Source organism: Danio aesculapii, chromosome 13 (assembly GCF_903798145.1).
Source record: "Danio aesculapii chromosome 13, fDanAes4.1, whole genome shotgun sequence".
NCBI classification, from domain to species: domain Eukaryota; kingdom Metazoa; phylum Chordata; class Actinopteri; order Cypriniformes; family Danionidae; genus Danio; species Danio aesculapii.
Window position 1 is genome coordinate 51,619,218 of NC_079447.1, and position 6,000 is coordinate 51,625,217.

Consider the following 6,000-nt stretch of genomic DNA (forward strand, 5'->3'; position numbering starts at 1 on the left):
CTCACAAGACACTTTTACATTTACATTTACATTTAGTCATTTAGCAGACTTTTGCCAACATTTGAATGTCAAAACACTCAAATATGTTTTTTAAGCATTTTGAATTACAAGGACACAAGGCATGTCCTCATAAACCAACTCAATGTTGCAATACCAAAATCATACCCATGTCATTATACAAAATTATGTTCTTGAAAACCACCAAATCCAGTACACACACACACAAAGGTATTGGTGGTTTACAAGGACTAATCCTAATCATAACACTAATACCGAGTTCAGACTGCAGGATTTTCAAAGTAGTGGCATCACAGATGTTTTCACACTGCATGACTGGGCTAGCATTCCGTCGCTGCTGTGTTTACACTGCAAGATGGATTGGCGACGGAGGGTTTCACACTGGCTGACTTTACAATAGGAAACTTGTGTCAAAATTTGAGTATCAGAAAACTCAATAAAAAACTCAATAAAAAGGTTAGTTTTTTAAGCACTTTGAATTACAAGGACACAAGGCATGTCCTCTTAAACCAACTCAATGTTGCAACACCTATGTCATAATGCAAATTTATGTCCTTGTAAACCACCAAAACCAGTAAACAAACACACACACACACATTGGTATGGGTGGTTTACGAGGACTAACCCTAACCTTACGAGGACTAACCCTAGGCCATAGCCGTAATGTATTTTATTCACTAAAAATATTATGCTGTTAATATTAATTATACAAATTGATGTCCTTGTAAACCATCAAAACCAGTGCACATGCACACAGTAGTTTAATTACAGTAACTAATTACTTTGTAAGTAATTGCACCCTATAGTACTAGTATACTAGGATTTTCTTTTCAGAATATATGTCGAAATTCATCGCTGTAGTTCACTGACCAGCAGCATTCAGAACATGTCAGAAACAGTGTTGATGACACCGAAAATGACTCCCGCTAAAGTGACTGTCTGCTTTGAAGTTTGGAGACAAATTTTCATGATCAAACAGCAACATTACACATTAAAGGTAGCTGAAAGTACAGAATAAAGACACATTAAGTCAATGCAAAATACACCAAGCAAATAAACAATGCTGAATATTGGTAACTTCAGGCTCCAGTCGTGTACTCCAGGAGACTTTATTTTCAGAAGTACCAATGAATTCATTACATTTGAGGGAAAAAATGAATCCAGCTTGGTGCAGCCAGCGTTAATATTTCACTTCATGATCTCTGTCCAAATAAATAATTTGATCCTCCTCCTCTGTGCTGAACATTCTGAAACTGAACAGATGAGAAAAGTTCACACGGTTAAAAATCAAATCTGCTCGCCGTCAGAGAAAGAGGAAGACCAGACAGACATTGTACAGAGATATAATGCATGACCACATTCCCTTCAAGAGACGCTGAATGTAGAAAAGAAATCACATTAACAGTAAAAAGACGTCTCGAATAAATAAATAATGAAGTAAATAAAACATTGCTGAATCATTACCTTGGATTTACTACGATTCACTTTGAGCAGACTTGTCGTGTAGTTGCACTTTATTTTTGTGGTTATACACTCTGTCGACTGAGGTCTTGATTGGATTGACTGCAAGAATCTGATTATTTCCATGTCTAGATGTTATATTGGTTTTTAAACTGTACAGCAAAGAATATGAGTGAACAGATGTGCATTATTAATGTAATCCATGCATTTTACAACCCAGGCTCATTCTGAAAACGTAGTCCCAAGAACGTTTCTGGAGACCGCGAATTATGTAGCCGGAGGTACGTATGGCTGCATTTTATTTTTTAAGCGAACGCTGCGGGGCGGTATGACGCCGTTCCTTTTTGCACTCGCCGGCTGACCGCTTACCTTCGTGTGGAGGGCTTTCCCGCCGCAACCAGTTTGTCCGGTTAGCTCGTCCTGTACGTCGGTGGACTTGAGACGCAGAGAGAAGCTGACGACGACTGGGTTCGAGTCCGGGGAAGAGCGGTTTCAGAAATCAGGTAAGCCTAACGCAGAATCCAAGAAATAAAGTGAAGAAGTTCATAACAGGGTGAGAATGTGGTAAAATCCGAAATTGTGGTAAAAAAGTCAGACGAGAGCTTTTCTTTTTCTGGACGGCTTTTGTAAATTGTTGGTTGTGTTTAGGGCGGGCGGGTCGATCGGTAAAATTGGTTGGGTTCAGGGAAGGAGGAGGGTGGGTCGGCCGGCCGATTGAACAGACGTTCGTTCGACAGCGGCCTCTGGTGGGTTTACGCGAGAACAGCGCGGGTGCGAACGACACTCGGGGGAGACATCTGAGAAGCGAAATAGCACACACAGCAGCCTCTCGCAGATTCGCGAAAACCAAAAACTGCAAAAATATGTACCTCCTGGGACGTATTTTGCGGTCTCCAGAAACGTCCTTGGGACTACGTTTTCAGAATGAGCCTGGGTTGCTATTTTTGCAGTTTTTGTTTTCGCGAATCCACAAGAGGCCGCTGCGTGCGCTTTTTCGTATTTCAAATTTCTCTCGGGAGTGCTGTTTGTGCCCACTGTTCTCGCATAAACCCACCAGAGGCCGCTGTCGACCAAACGTCTGTCTGACTGGCTGAATTGACTGGATGAATGACTGTCCGGCTGACTAATCAACAGACCCACCCTCCTCCTTCCCTAAACCCAACCAATTTTACCGATTGACCCGCCCACCCACTTACTTCCCTAAAACCCAACTAACGATTTACAAAAGCCTTCCAAAAAAAGAAAAGCCCTCGTCTGATTTTTACCACATTTTTGGATTTTACCACATTCTCACCCTGTTATTCTCTCGCTCATTTTATTTTTTGGATTCTGTTTTTGTCTTACCTGACTTCTGGATCCGCTCTTCCCCAGACTCGAACCCCGTCGTCGTCAAGGTCAGCTCCTCTCTGCGTCACAAGTCCGCCGATGTACACGACGAGATAACTGGACGAACTGATTGCGGCGGGAAAGCCCTCCACATGGGGTAAGTGGTCAGCCGGTAAGCACGAAAAGGAACGGCGTCACACCGCCCTGTAGTGTTCGTTTAAAAAAAATGAAATGCAGCCATACGCACCCCCGGCTACATAATTTGCGGTCTCCAGAAACGTCCGCGGGACTACGTTTTCAGAACGAGCCTGGGTTGGCATAATAGGTGGATAAAGTATATTGTTTTGATCACTTGCAAATAAGTGCTTGATTTTGTTTTATGTCTGCCAATATCTGATTTGAGAAAAACTATTATACTCTGACCATACGAAACTACTCTGTCTTTAATTCAAAGTACATTTATTGTAATTTAAAGGAAATTCATAAGTTTAGCTGTAACAGATATTTTTTTCAGGTTGGTCCAAAGCAAAAATAATCATTTGAATATGTGAAAATATATGCTTAAAGTAATGTTTTCTATTTATTTTTAAATAAACAGGGAAGTTATTCATGGACACTTTTTATAATACAGCTTAATACATATACCTTCGGCCCAGGGCCCTCAATCAAGTTTGTTTTTTGGCCCTTCATCAGAAAAAGTTTGGGAACCCCTGGTTTAGGCTGATATGTACTTGAAAAGTTATTCCAAAGGCTAGTATAGACGAAAAAATGCAATTATTGAGTTCAATTCTCCTTCCAGCTCAAATAAATTTAATATAGAAATAAAAATTGAAAAATTGCAACCATATATTACAATTAACTTCACAGAAATAGCAAGTAACGTTGAACTGAATGCACAAAGGGGCTAAACGGTGGCACAGCAGTCAGCACTGTCACCTCACAGCATAGTATAACAACATGAATGCTAGTAATATAATGGTGATTATTTGTATGTTAATGACATTTGCATTATGGATAAAATCTAATTTTAATGACAATACTAGTTTTGAATAGATATGAATACAGGGAGCAGTGTATTAGCGCGCAGTAGAGGGTTAAAACCCTTTACGGTCAATATTATTAGCGCCCTTAAGCAATATTAGTTTTGGATTGTCTCCAGAACAAACCACTGTTATACAATGACTTGCCTAATTACCCTAACTTTACCCTAATTAACCTAGTTAAGCCTTTAAATGTCACTTTAAGCTGAATACTAGTGTCTTGAAGAATATCTAGTCTAATATTTTGTGCTGTCATCATGGCAAAGAGAAAAGAAATCAGTTATTATACATGAGTTATTAAAACTTGTAGAAAAAATCTCTCAGTTAAACAGAAATTGGGGAAATAAATATATACAAGGGGGGTAATAATTCTGACTTTAACTGTATATTGAGTTTAAAATCAGCCTACAAAGCAAGCATGTGATTTGGTACCCCACAAACACAGACACTTGCTTGAATATTTGATGAGAATATATTTGATGTCCTGTCGGGCCACACACTGGAGCAGTGTTTGAGCTCACCTCTGCCATCACACAAGAGAATATCTACCACACACATCTGTTTTCCTCCCATGAAAGTGCAGCTCCGGAGTTGTTTTAGATGTCTTTGAGAGATAGCCTTATAATCTGGTTTGGCAGCTCGTTTTGCACAAAATAAAGTGAAGAATCCTTGAGGCACGGCTCTGAAGGGAAGTCTGCTGGGATCATCTGGAACCTCGGAGATACGCTCTTGTAGATGGATTTACATTCACAGGTGTAGTGCAGGTTGGTGAGGATTTTTCATTACATTTTTAGTGGGTTAAGTAAATTCTGGCCAAATTTTCAATTTAATTCAATTCATTTTATACAAGAAATAAAGATTACTTACAATTACAAGAAAACATTGTTCCTTTCTTTCCCTTTTTACTTTACATTTCTGCATTCATTCATTCATTTTCCTACAGCTCAGTCCCTTATTTAGAGGTTGCCACAGTGGAATGAACCGCCAACTTTTTCAGCATTTGTTTTATGCAGCGAATGCCTTTCCAGCCGCAACCCAGTACTGGGAAACACCCATACACGCTCACATTCACGCACACACACTAAGGCCAATTTTGTGTACACAATTCCCCTATAGCGCATGTGATTGGACTTGTGAGGGAAACCGGAGCACCCGGAGGAAACCCACGCCAACATGGTGAGAACATGCAAACTCCACACAAAAAATGGCAACTGGCCCTGCCGGGATTCAAACCAGCGACCTTCTTGCTATGAGGCGACAGTGCTAACCACTAAGCCACCATGTCGTCCTTTAGGCTGCATACAATTATGTAATTACTATAGTAAGTGCATGGAAACTGCTGTTGCTGTTAAAAATATGACACGTGCTCATATAGTGACAGCATTACACTTGCTTCTGCAATACTGATTTATAATATTATGTGAAATGCATACAAGACCATGTTTATATTGTTTCGTGGTTATACAAGAAGAAGAAGAAGGTGACAATTCATTGAACATCTTGAGCATTAGTAGCAGTTTATTATTATTAATACTTTGAAGGCATTGCTGTCCATGCACCAATCAGTTCTCTAGCTTGCTTGTTGTTACGCGTATTAAAGAGGAATCATCTAAGATAAGCTGGCTTAATTGAGATTTCCTTCATTATTTATTTTGTATTCATTATGAAACAAATTGATCCTCCAGTGTTCAAGTCATGGTCTTATTGAGTAGAGATAGGGAGTGAGAGAAAGAAAGCATGCTTGGTTACACTTTGTTTTCTGCTGAAACTGTTCATTTAATGCTGAGCAATTTTAATTAACCGCATAGACTTACTATATGGTTACGGTCAGGACATTGAGCGTGGAATAAGGACACCTTAAAATACTGTAATAAAAATAATTCAGATCTGAAATAATTGTGATATCCTGTGTGTTGATCAATTTAAAAATAAATAAACATGAATGAACACATGTGATTATTGTTTGAATTGGTTTTCATTCATAGCTGCGTACTAAATCTATACACATTGAATGGTACTAACAGGGCGACTTCGTCAGCTGTACTTCCTTCGTCAGCTGAGGAAGTTCAACCTGCCACAGGAGCTACTCGTACAGTTCTACTCAGCTGTCATCCAATCCATCCTCTGCACTTCAATCACCGTCTGGTTCGGCACA